At 38.5% G+C, this 12,923-nt stretch overlaps 1 long non-coding RNA gene across 1 annotated transcript in view; it reads right to left on the bottom strand.

Annotated features, from left to right (window-relative positions):
• Positions 1–3,684: 3,684 nt before the first annotated feature.
• Positions 3,685–12,923, bottom strand: part of LOC112422982 (uncharacterized) — a 196,859-nt gene continuing 187,620 nt past the window's right edge. The window contains exon 3 of the long non-coding RNA XR_011612449.1: positions 3,685–4,877. This is a non-coding gene — a long non-coding RNA (uncharacterized lncRNA). The remainder of the gene's footprint in view (positions 4,878–12,923) is intronic.

Genomic DNA, 12,923 nt, shown 5'->3' with positions numbered 1-12,923 from the left:
GCTTTACAATCATGCAAATTTCCTTCATTTCATATTCATAAACCTTACACCCAACAGAGCCTATTTCACAGTGTCAGGGACACGTCCCAAGGGTGACTAGTTAAAAAAAAAAAGGAATGACAGATTCGCCAAGCCTTCAAATGGAAATTTTAACATAAAATAAAGACACATCTTGAAATTATTTAGGAAGGCAAATTAGTCCTTCAAAAGGCACAAGCAAATATTGGGATATCTTCTCCGAGAGTAGAGAGCACACCACACCTCACCTTGGTAAAGACAATGATGTAAACTGACCTCAGGACCCAAAAACAAATTGTTAAAAGGTGAGCCTAGACTCTTCTTGAAAGGTTCCTTTACCTTTTATAAGGGGACAACGTGCTCCATCTGTGCAGAGAACAGCAGGGTAACTACATGCTCCTTGATGTGCAGCCAGACAGGTACCTGTGCTTTGTTAAGGATGCTGAAATCTCGGGAAAGCTGGAGGATTGAGGACAAGTTTCAGGAATGCCGAGAAGCAGAGGTGGTTCATTGTGGGTTAGGGCACAACAGACTGTGTTAAGGACTACTGTGAGCTATGCCACAAGTCATTGATAACTAGACAAAAATCATTTACCTGCTTACAATAAATTATATGCATTCAAGGTTATCCCTACAAAAAGTTATCTCACTCTTGTTCATTCAGTTTGCTTTCTAAATAGGCACAGAAATGGGTGGAACAACAGCTAGCTCCCTGGATATTTCTGTATTTGGGAAACTACTATCCCTGCTGCTGGAACTATGTGCATGCACACAAGTACACACACAGGCAAACACGCACAGAACATTCTACAGCCCAGGCCAAGCTCCTTTGAGACAATGAAGTGCAAGGTAGCCACCTGCACAGAATAAAGCCTTAATTAAAGGAGGAGGAAGAGAAAGAAGAGAAAAAGTCTCAATGGTGTAATTTAATAAAGCCAAGGGACCCACTGCCTTCATTGCCCCTCTCAGGTGGAAGTACACAGACTCATTTCTAAACTTCGAATAAGCAGTAAGTAGTCTTAGCGAACCCTAGGACTTGAAGATGGATGGGAAGAGAGTAAAGGTAAAACATTCCAAAGACAACACAGGGCTGAGGGAAGAGAGGAGAGGAGAGAGATAAAGGCTTTTCATAGGGCTGACTCTACAGGAGGAAGAGGCTGGAGGAGCAAGGTATTAGAGCAGGGTGCTAGAGAAACAGAGTGTGACCCAGGGAATAACGGGCACGTTGTGCAGAACTTATAGTAGAATCTTCCATATCCCATTAAGAGAACAAGGAGAGGGGTGGTCATCTTTATTGGAATAAAAATATGCAGACAAGAGGCCCTTCAAATTATAAAAGAAAAATTTGGACAAACAGAATCTTAAGGAGGCCAATAATTGAGAAAAAGGAAAAGGAAATGAGCAATCTAAAACATCAAAAGATGTAGGAAAAGATGAAACAAAAACACTAAGAAACCAGATCCATGCATGCATTTTTAGCTGAAATACAGACAGGATAAAAGGCACGAACCAGCTGCACACCACTTACAAGAAACACTTAAAACAACATGAAAAAAGGCAATGAGCAAAGAGATAGTAGACAAATGTAAGCCAAAAGGAAGTAATCCGTTTAGGATTTTTAAATGAGTTTCTCATTCTTTTGTATAATACAACAATGTTTGTTTTTGTCGTATTTTGTTATAAATATAATTGATTAAAACGAGGACTCTAGGATACTGACACAAAGATATGACAAAGTGTGATTCTCCGATCTGGGAACTTGTGAAAAATGGAATTTCTAAGACCCTACTCCAAACCTTACAATCATAGACTTCAACATGAGGCCAGTAACCTGTTTTTAATAAGCCCTCCTGGCAATTCTGTTCATTTTAGGGTTTACATAAGCCTATCGATGTACTAGTGGCTTTGGTAGCCTAAGCTCAGCCCTCTGCCAAAGCAGGATGCTGTGTTGGCTCCAGTGAGGGAAAACGTGGCAGGGTCTGATGGACAGGAAGGAAATGGTAAAGAAACGTGATGGCATGTGGATAAGCCACATCTGCGATAGCTCCAGAACAAACTTTAAGAGTTTTAGCAAGAGAGAGAAACAGAAGAACACACGACACACACACACACACACACAGAAATTTCACCGGCTTAAGAAAGTTGCATAATACTTTGGTTCAAACAGTCTTGGATTTGAATCCAAGCTCTGTCATTTCTAAGTTGGAATGGCATAAAGTGAGTGAATGAAATTCTTTAAACTTCAGTTCCTTCATCTGTAAAATGGAGAAAATAAGCTTATCTCAGGAAGTTTTTGCGAGAATCAGATGAACTAAAGTAATAAAGTCTTTAGCATATCATTAGTACTTACAGCCTCAACAAGTGGTAGTTGTTATTTTAATAATAAACCTGATGGCAGCTACTCTAAACTTAGCTTCTCTATGTGCTTCGTAGGTTTTGATTTTATAATCTTCAAAATAATCTTACGAGGCGTATACCATTACCATTGCCTTTTTACATGTGAGAGAACTGAGGCATAGAAACACTGACTGAAAGTTAACAGCTGGTAAGTAGCAGAGCCTAGATCTAATTCAAGCAGGCTGGCCCTGAAGCCTGTGCTGTATGCCTCTCTAGGATGATGTTAATGAAAATATATGACTCCTCTTATTATTAGGACCACTCAAGATGTTTAAACTCTACATTTCCACTGTGCTTTCTACCTGTATATCATTGGAGCTCCGTGCAGAAATAGAGGACATGCCCAGCTAGTGGGGAAATAAACCAGTAATATGAGAGTCAGATTTCTTCCAGTAATACGAAAGATTTGGCCCCACGAATTGTCCTTTTACTTATGGTTTATTCTGCCAATGCTGTGGCACACATTTGTCCTTATTTCTGCATAAAATACTCAACAGTGCATGTTGTTCTATACCCTCTACCACCTATATGAGAAGGATGATCCCACCCTTCAAATCTCTCATGCCGAGGTTCTTAATTGCCTCTTAGCATTGCTCTTCCATGGTACTAACCTTGCAAAAACTCATACTTGAGTAAATTCTTCACCCTGCCTATACTAGTGCCATTGAGAATTGGTGGAAAATGACACAACTATTATGGGACTATTCATAAAAAGCACTCAGCACACTTGCAATCACATGGTGAGTGCACAAGAGAAAATTCAAGCTATTATGATTATTAGTCTATTTTCTTTCACTCTTAATAATGACTGTTGTAGATATTCTCTGTTCTCCTCCAGGCAAATGAACCCTGGAACTCCCTCAGCTTCTTGCCACTAAACCAACAGGCTAACTTGCATCCATATCTACAATTGTGATTTCCCTCACTTTGAGGGGCAGATGTTCCTTTTCCTACTATTAACTTTCTATGGGCATTCAGCAATTCTGGACCCCTCCTGCCTTTTCAGGACCTCCTTCATTTAGTCATTCTTTCCTGTTCCTATAGCTTCAATCTTTTTCTCGAAAATATTTTCTACAGTCAGCAGAAAAATGTTCTAGGATGTCACCCCCACTCACCCTTCAACCCATTGAAAACTGGCTTTTAGTCTCTAACACCCTCCTGTAATTGGTCTTACCAAAGTCACCAATTTTTAGACAATGTCATTATGTAGTCCAGGAATTATCTTAAAGAAATTCTCCCCAAAATGGAAAACACAATGAACACGAGACATTCATTGGAAACTCTTTTATGCAAAAAGTTAAAAGTAAACGAGATGTCCACAGTCAAGAGAATGTTAAATTATAGTGCATCTACCCGATTGAAAACTATGCAATTTTAAAATTGATAATTATAGGTCCATATGGCAATACATAAAAATCCTTCTTCAGCTAACTTTAATAAGAAGGAACAAAGTTTTTATAAGTACATTATGATTGCAATAATGCAAGATGGTTTGAATGAAAAACAAAAGGAAGAGAACCCACGAATATCAAAAATACTGCATTTGGTTTAATGTTTGAGTGTTTAAATTATGATTGATATTTTTCCTAGTATTTGCCAAACTTTTTGTAATGTTGTGACATTGTTTTCATAATTTAAAAAAAAAAAACACCTTTTTTCATGAACCAAAGTTATGCCATATCAGTAAACCTGCGAAGTTTTGCAGCCTTTCTCACATTCAATGAATATATTGAGGGACTATGTATCTTTAGCCTGAAGATGGCTGAGGGGTAAATAATTTTTTCATTTTCAGCTGATCTCTTAAGCTTCTTCTGTTTGCAGAACACTCTATTAAACTTGGAACTAGTCAAAAAGTGAATTGAAGTTGACTTTGATTGACATAAATACCAATTTATCTTCTCAGATATGTAATCAGGAGGCAGCTATCTGGCCACACTTGATTACTAACATATCTAAGGCTAATGTAATATCAACTTTATCATCTTGAGTATTAGAGATAAAATCTGAAGCCCTCAGAGAGAGGATGCCTTACTTACCTTTCCCTCATCTTTTACAAAAAGGCTGTAATGCATTTTTTCATTAATTAATATCAGAGCAAATTTGAAGAATAAATGAATTACATTCATCACTTTAATTGAAGAAGTCTTTTTTAAAAAGTATGTGCCTCATGCGGAATTAGCAGTATTCTGATCAATAAGCAGTTAAGAGGGGTCAAAAGGATTGACTACTCTAAATATCACACCAATTGAAAATAAATACACAGAAATAAATAAAGTGGTCCTCTGTAACTCGTAGCCTTGCTTCCCAGAACATAATTTTTATACCGGCTTACTATTGCATTCAGCCTTTCTTTGTCTCCAAGTCTTATTTCATGCATGTTCCCCAGACGGATGAATTATAGGACAAAGTCCCTCTCAGAAGGTCACATTCCTGGGATGTTGTCCTTCCTTTTCCACATAAACCTATAAAAAGGAGAATACAAATATTATTTACTACTATCTAAGGTCTGTCATTATGATCTGACTTTATAAAACAAATACCAAGTCTAGATTAATACTGTCGGGGTGTGGTAGACAGTGTGAGGGGTAAACATTGGTAAATCAGCTTTTGCTCTGCAGTTTTTCAAATTACATTCATCCAGTAAATGTTCTTATTTTTTCCAGCTTCTCCAGTTTGCAGTGTCTCCAGTTCACCTCTACTCCCATAGCACCCCACTGCTACAACAGGTATGATTTCATATTCATCCACTATGTTGACAGCAGATAAAAGTTTGAGAACTTCCAAATTAAAAGACCAGAAGAATATAGCTTCCTTACACAAAGCCTGGAGATTTGCAGGAACCAATGAGATAGCACTATGTGTGTAAGGTGTGGCATCATAAAAGGAGAGTCTAAAATAGTCTGAGGAAGATCCAAATCAGATTAGGCTGTGACTAATATGAGACCATAGATACCTGTTTCTTTCAAAACTTGCCCTGTTAAAATCACCTATTGTATATTTGTTTCATTCTGGGAAGTAGTAGACTGGTGAAGCCGATAAAGAAGTTTGTTGAAAGGATATTAGAGAATTACAGAAGATCTGAGAAGGCTGAGATTCCAAAATAGGTGCCATGCATTCTGCAAAGATACATAAATTGTCCAAAAGTAGTTGTATGGGTTATCTCCTACTTCTGCCACCACGAACTAGGTGCTAAAGTTGGCACAGCCACCAGGGACATGACTCTCCTCCCATCACTATGGTCACCAGCACTAGGACCACTTCTGTGCCAGAGACTTGAAAGTGTCCAAGAACATTTCATGGCTCTACTGAACCCTCACCTGGAGAGTAGATTCACATTCCTCACCTCCCAACCCAAGGCTTGGGTAAATGCATCTGATTTATAGAGCCATAGTGCATCCTACCTGTACACACTACCTTAGGGCACACAAATAAAGCAATACTCCAGTGATAGAAAAGGTGTTTAAAGGCTGCTGGAAAGCAGAGTGCACAACAAAAACAATTTCAACATTTTACTGTCATTTACCTGTGTTAGTCATTTACTTAATGAAACACTTGTTTTGCTTAAAAGAGAAAAGGTAAGCAGAAAACTGATAAAGGTCTTTAAATTCACCCACTTGGGAAGGTGCCAGTTGCCCTGAGAACAACTACTGTTTGTTCTATACTGTATATAAAGACTATACACAACTCTTAATAGTTAAAAAGAACTATGTCCATCAATGATGGACTGGATTAAGAAAATGTGGCACATATACACCACGGAGTACTATGCAGCCATAAAAAAGGATGAGTTTGTGTCCTTTGTAAGGACATGGATGCAGCTAGAAACCATCATTCTCAGCAAACTATTTCAAGAACAGAAAACCAAACACTGCATGTTCTCACTCATAGGTGGGGATTGAACAATGAGATCACTTGGACACAGGAAGGGGAACATCACACACCGGGGCCTATTGTGGGGTGGAGGGAGGGGGGAGGGATAGCATTAGGAGATATACCTAATGTAAATGAAGAGTTAATGGGTGCAGCACACCAACATGGCACATGTATACATATGTAACAAACCTGCACATTGTGCCCATGTACCCTAGAACATAAAGTATAATTAAAAAAAAAAAAGAACTATACTGAGTTGTTATGTTATGCTAAATGGTGCAAAGTAATGTGTAGACATGATTTTACTTAACGCTTATATAACCACATCAGTTGTTTACAGATAGGACTCAAAGAAGTTGGGTGACTTGCCCAAGGTCACACACCAAGGATGAAACAAAGCCAGGATTTCCACCCAGCATGAGGCCTGGCAGGTGTTCAGTATTTCACCCAAACCACCACCCCCATCTAGGGACCTTGTGGGGGTTAGCAATACTGCATCAAGGGAAACCACCAGCTACAAACTCCATGCTGCAGCCACACTGAGTTGTCCAAGCAAAGTGAAGAGGAACAAGAAGAAACACAAATTCAGAAAAGCAGCATCCAAAGAGGCGATTCCAGTCTAGTTGCAAGATGAACCTCCCAATTTCCAAATTACATATGTTGGAGCAGTGCTCTTCAAATTTATTTTGCTCAAGTATCTCCTAAAATAATTTGAATAACAACATATCCCCTTTGACATTTCCTAAATTGATATTTACAATTTTTTATTGTAAGTTTAAATAGCTGAAAAGCATGCAATTTCTCCTACATTGTAAATACTGATATTTCAAAATAGAAATCGCATCAATTTTAAATGTATCCAATGGAAACTACATACATACAATGTGATACATCCCATCATCTATTTTAAAAAGACATTAAGAAGCTACTCTTTCCCAGTTTACCTTTTCCTTTTCTCCTTGAATTTGTATTTTACTTCCCTTATACAATTTAATTGTAATAAAATATATTTAATTCTTCAAAGTCTTTTGTTAATCTCTTATCATGTTTCTCTATGCTAAAAAAGTATTGTGTTTATTAATTGAAACTTGTTTATTTTAATCCCCAAATCTCTAATATTTAACAAAAAAATCTGAATTAAGTTATATTTTAGTAGTAACAAGTGATTAAAACTACATAAATATATAAATAGATTTAAAATATTGATACATCATTACTAAGTACATCTAAGATTTTACTGGAAGTCCATGCATCCTTAATGCAATAAATGGAAATTTTGAAAAAAAGTTCATGCTTCTTGACATCAGGTTGCTAGAATGGAACTTGGCTATCTGAAATTTAATGGTTTAAAGTGGAACATATGGGCTTTTACTTTCAAATTTGCTCCTCTGGTCCTTACATTTTCTATTTCCTTTAGTGGACCTTTCAGTTACCTGCCTTAGAGTTACCCAGAGTGTGTGTTCCTCTCTCATCATTATCCACCAACTTCCAATCAGCTTTCAAGTTCCATCCTTTCCGAGTCTATGCTGTATTTTTTTCTCTTCTGTTACCTTATATCTACCACTACGCTGGATTGCATTGGTAGCTATTAATTGGGCTTCTGCTTTCCTTTCTTCTTCCCCAGCTAATCCATGTGAAATATTGCTACCAAGTCAGTCCTGCTGGCTCAAGCAAGTTTGGGTTTTGTGCCTATCCTGCTTTAAAACCTTCTATCATCCCTCATTTCCTAAAAAATTCCTACTGAGTGCATTAGCTTAGAACTACTCACTCAAGGCTGGGCGTGGTGGCTCATGCCTGTAATCCCAACACTTTGGGAGGCCGAGGCGGGTGGATCACCTGAAGTCAGGAGCTCGAGACCAGCCTGGCCAAATGGCAAAACCCTGTCTCTACTAAAAATACAAAAATTAGCTGGACATGGTGGCAGATGCCTGTAGTCCCAGCGACTCGGGAAACTGAGTGGGGAGAATCAATGGAACCTGGGCAGTGGAGGTTAGAGACCAAGATCGCACCACTGCACTCCAGCCTGGGTGATAAAGCGAAACTCTGTATCAAACAAAAAAAATAAAAAAATGAGAAGAAGAAGAACTACTCACTCAAGGCCAACCACAATCTGACATTAATCTTCCTTTCTGTACTTATTTTCTGCTATTAGTATGTGAGCAAATGTATGTCCATGCTTCTCAAACTCAGGTCACGTACATCCAGGGATGGGGGCCACTCCCATGATACAAAACTGTGGCATTTTCCTGAAAATAATTTAAGACTTTTTATCTGAAAACAAATGTACTTGTATTATGGAATAAAATGCAAACTTTGTAAAAATGTTTTAAAGGTCCAGATTTAAAGAAATGTAAACCTCACAGCAGTTCTCTGGTTACACTACCAAGTTCCTGTTGACTATTAGTACACACCAGAGGGGGTTTTAAGAAGCACTATTGTGTGAAAGTTCCTTGCTCAGCTCATATCAACTATGGTGAATATTATTGTTTAACTGCCTTTCATTTCTTGTGCAGCTCTCACCCTCCCGGCGTACACTCTGTCCCTTCCTGCCTCCTCCGAATGTGCCTCTGCTGTTGCTTCCCAAAAAAGACCTGTCCCCCTGAAGACACATTCTGAAATCCCATCTATCTTTCAAAGCTGGCTCAGATTTAAGGCTTTTCTATCGGGGTTCTGTTAATCACGTATACTCCCCTCTCACCCTTCCTAAGAAATAATCCTTGATTTCTTCCTCTTGGGGGACACATATTATTTCATCCTGTTAAAGGAATCTTAAGCATTAACATGCTTGAAAGCAAGATCTGTATCTAAATAAAGTCCCTTTCCCTGCTCCTCCAATCATGCCTAGTATAATAGGTGCTCAATAAATAAGTAGTTGAATGACAGAATGATGGAGTAAAGCATCCCTTTGTGTCCAGGTATTATCACCAAATTACTATTTCTTTGTTTTACAAACCTATGATTGTTTTGAGACCATATAAAATGTATGTTCACCTCGGCTGGGCGCGGTGGCTCACACCTGTAATCCCAGTACTTTGGGAGGCCAGGGCGGGCAGATCACGAGGTCAGGAGATCGAGACCATCCTGGCTAAGATGGTGAAATCCCATCTCTACTAAAAATACAAAAAAAAATAGCCGGGCATGGTGGCAGGTGCCTGCAGTCCCAGCTACTCAGGAGGCTGAGGCAGGAGAATGGTGTGACCCCCGGTAGGCGGAGCTTGCAGTGAGCAGAGATCGGGCTACTGCACTCCAGCCTGGGCGACAAAGCGAGACTCCGTGTCAAAAAAAAAAAAAAAAAAAAATATATATATATATATATATATATATATATATATATATATATATATATATGTTCGCCTCTACTCATAGAAGCAGACCATGGTCCATTCTGAATCACTGAAAAGTGACTCTCATGGTACGATTTGAAATTTAGTTATAAACAAGAAGACTCTTCCAAATGTTCTCATAGGTCAACAATTATAGAGCTAGATGTCCCATTTCAATTGCCAATATTTTACCCATCAAAGAAAAACATTAAGCTTTCAATGGCATTTTTAAAAGGTGGCTATACCTAATATAAACAAAATATTAAAATATTTACTAAAGCTTGAGTCTTATACATGGATAAAGGAGAACATTAATGTAGAGCGTCTTTGCAGCACAGCTGCTAGGTCATTTCAGAAAATATGGGTCTGACAGATGGAGAGAAACTAGAATTAAACCTGCAGGTATTTCATGTTCTTTCTCAAGTCATGTTTATTTTAATTAAATTAGGGAAAAGAGAGTCTCATTTCTTAAAAGGAGAAGTCTTAAAGGACTTTCATCTCCCTACCATTTCTTTCCCTAGAGAATTCTGAATGGGGCAGGGTGAGGTGGGGGAGGAGAAAGCCTGTGGCATTTTATGATTGGAATGAATAACTTTCAAAGGGAATGATACATTTCTTTTTCCAGAAATGTTTAACAGATTATGCTGTATAAGCTGTTAAAAGATTATGCTGTATAAGCTGTTAAGGTAAAGAGTCTTCAATTTGGAGGTAAAACGCAAAGAGAGAAACATAAAACCAAATTAGGTATCAAACTAATTAGAATCAATTAGTTCTTGCCAATAAATCCTGTATTTGTGTCTGGTTCACTATAACCACATGTTATTTTTAAAAGGGAATTATCTAATTATCCAGCAAGATATGAATTTATAGACACTTTGACCCACTTGTGAAAAATGGATTTATAGACATCCATTTCGTCTGCTGTCCGGAAACTTAATCTTACCAATCCAAAGTACATTCAGTTTCTTCTAGTTTTAATTCCATTCCATCTAGGTAAACATGCTGTCAATTCAATATTTCTCCTCCACATTATTCTTTCTGTCCTGGCAGGATATATAGGATTATATATCCTGTAGAATATATAATCTACATTTCCCATGTCCTGGTGCTCTCATAAATAATCATTGTCATCAATAATCACTTTTGTAATACTTCAGGAACTGTTTAAATTATTTTTTAAATTGTCTGTCCATTTTAAAGATTAGGAAACTAAAGGACAGAGAGATTAAGTGGCACATCAGATCTCATAGCTGGTAAGAATGTAAACTTCGGCACTAGGCTAGATGCCTTTGATTCCCCATCACTGGGCATCCCTGTACCTGATTACTGCTGTCAGGAGCCATCTTGACTTTTTGGGACCCATACTGGCCACACTTGCACTGAAGCTTGAGACACAACCTTTGCTGTCTGGTGACAAGTTCTTCGCAGGGCACTCTGCATCTTCCTTTCTTTACTCAGGGCCTGTTCTATCTGTCTAAAACAAGAAAGCTTTTCAATAAATGGCTAATAAGATTTGTGGTTGAATAGTAGGTTCAGATATTAAAATCTCAATCTGTGTGGTCCTTTCCCCCCCACACACACAATGTATTTTTATTATTATTACATATTAAAGCAAGTAATCTGCTCTTGAGGAGATTATAAGATTTCTGTATCTTGAGGAATGGTAATTATAGAAATCTCAAGTCTGTCTGTATTTTCCCCCTCAAATGGCTACACCATTAAGAAATGTAGGCCAGACGCGGTGGCTCACGCCTGTAATCCCAGCACTTTGGGAGGCTGAGGTGGGCGGATCACAAGGTCAGGAGTTTGAGACCAGCCTGACCAACATGGTGAAACCCTGTCTCTACTAAAAATACAAAAATTAGCCGGGCATGGTGGTGGGCACCTGTAATCCCAGGTACTCAGGAGGCTGAGGCAGGAGAATCACTTGAATCCGGATGCAAGGTTGCAGTGAGCTGAGATTGTGCCACTGCACTCCAGCCTGGGCAACAGAGCAAGACTCTATCTCAAAAAAAAAAAAAAAAAAGTAGAAGTACACTGAATAGAGGTAAGGAGTTCAGGAAATGCAGAATAGGCACTGGGTTACATGAGAAAGAGAATTTGTGTGCTGCTCTGAAGGAAGTGACAAGATTTGAGAGAAGTGCTTCAAACTTAGTATGGCCACAGACAGCCTTTCAGGAAGCTCCAGGTCACAAGCATGACACAGAAAGAACAGAAGAGGCCAGGACTGAAGAAGCCATGTGGGAAGGAGCAAGGAACATCTCAGAAGTTGTCAAAGCAGAGAGATGGCTGTAATGACTACAAGGGGCTCTCACTTCTAATGTGTTATCTCTGCAAAAGGCCCCAGATTCATGGCTCCCACCCCAGTGGAGAGAGGGAAACCCCAAGAAAGGGAGAAAAGAGTCAATCTTCTATCATCCCAGCAGAAAGAGCCCTCAGAAGTTGGCTTTTATTTCATTCCCTAGTCAATAAAGAGGTGCAACATCGTGTGGACACTTGAGTGCGTAGATTGAGGCACCCCTGCTGCCAATCATTATGATTTCTGAATTTGAAAGTGAGCATGTGTATGTAACTGCCAAGAAAATACAGAAAGAGCACTTAAGAAGATTGACCATTTTTAGAGATAAAAGCTCATTTTCTCCAGTACTTGCAAATCTTGGCTAACTAGGAAAGATATTTGAAGAGGTAGATTGGTTTTCTCACAGTATACATACATCACCTATTAGCTAGAGTCATGGTCAACCAAGTTCGGCACTACTGGGCTAAAGATATAATGGGAGAATCCCTTAACTGAAAGTAAGTTCTGACTTAATAATCAACAGTCACACATTCCAGGAACACTTAGAAATTATTTTGAATTTGGCAGAAATGGTCTCTTTGTGAACATACCTTCGTATTCTGAATTCCCTCCAATGTGAATGATAAGTAAATTAAATCAAACTGGATCATACATCATTTGGCCTGAAGACACAGATGCTAGAACTCTATTCTGTCTGGCAGAGATAGCTGGCTCACTTCTGTATGATGAGCTCTATGTTGTTCTTTAGACAGGTGTTTCCTGAAAATTGACATCAAGAGTGTCAAAACAGAACCACAATAGCAGGCTTAATCAGGGACACCAAAACACACACAGAGAACAATGTTAACTTACAAGTGATAGAAATTTCAAAGCAAGACAGAAAAAATAACAAATTTAGGGAAATATTTTAAATTTTGTCCTTTACACGTAACAGAAATGACTAAACACTTCCTAGTTCCTTACAAAATGATAGTCTCAATATCTGGGATTCGAAGTAACATTCTGGAAAATAG

Source organism: Macaca nemestrina, chromosome 14, assembly GCF_043159975.1.
Source record: "Macaca nemestrina isolate mMacNem1 chromosome 14, mMacNem.hap1, whole genome shotgun sequence".
Taxonomy (NCBI): domain Eukaryota; kingdom Metazoa; phylum Chordata; class Mammalia; order Primates; family Cercopithecidae; genus Macaca; species Macaca nemestrina.
Note: the sequence above shows the minus strand (reverse complement) of the source record. Positions and strands in the feature narration are given on the sequence as shown.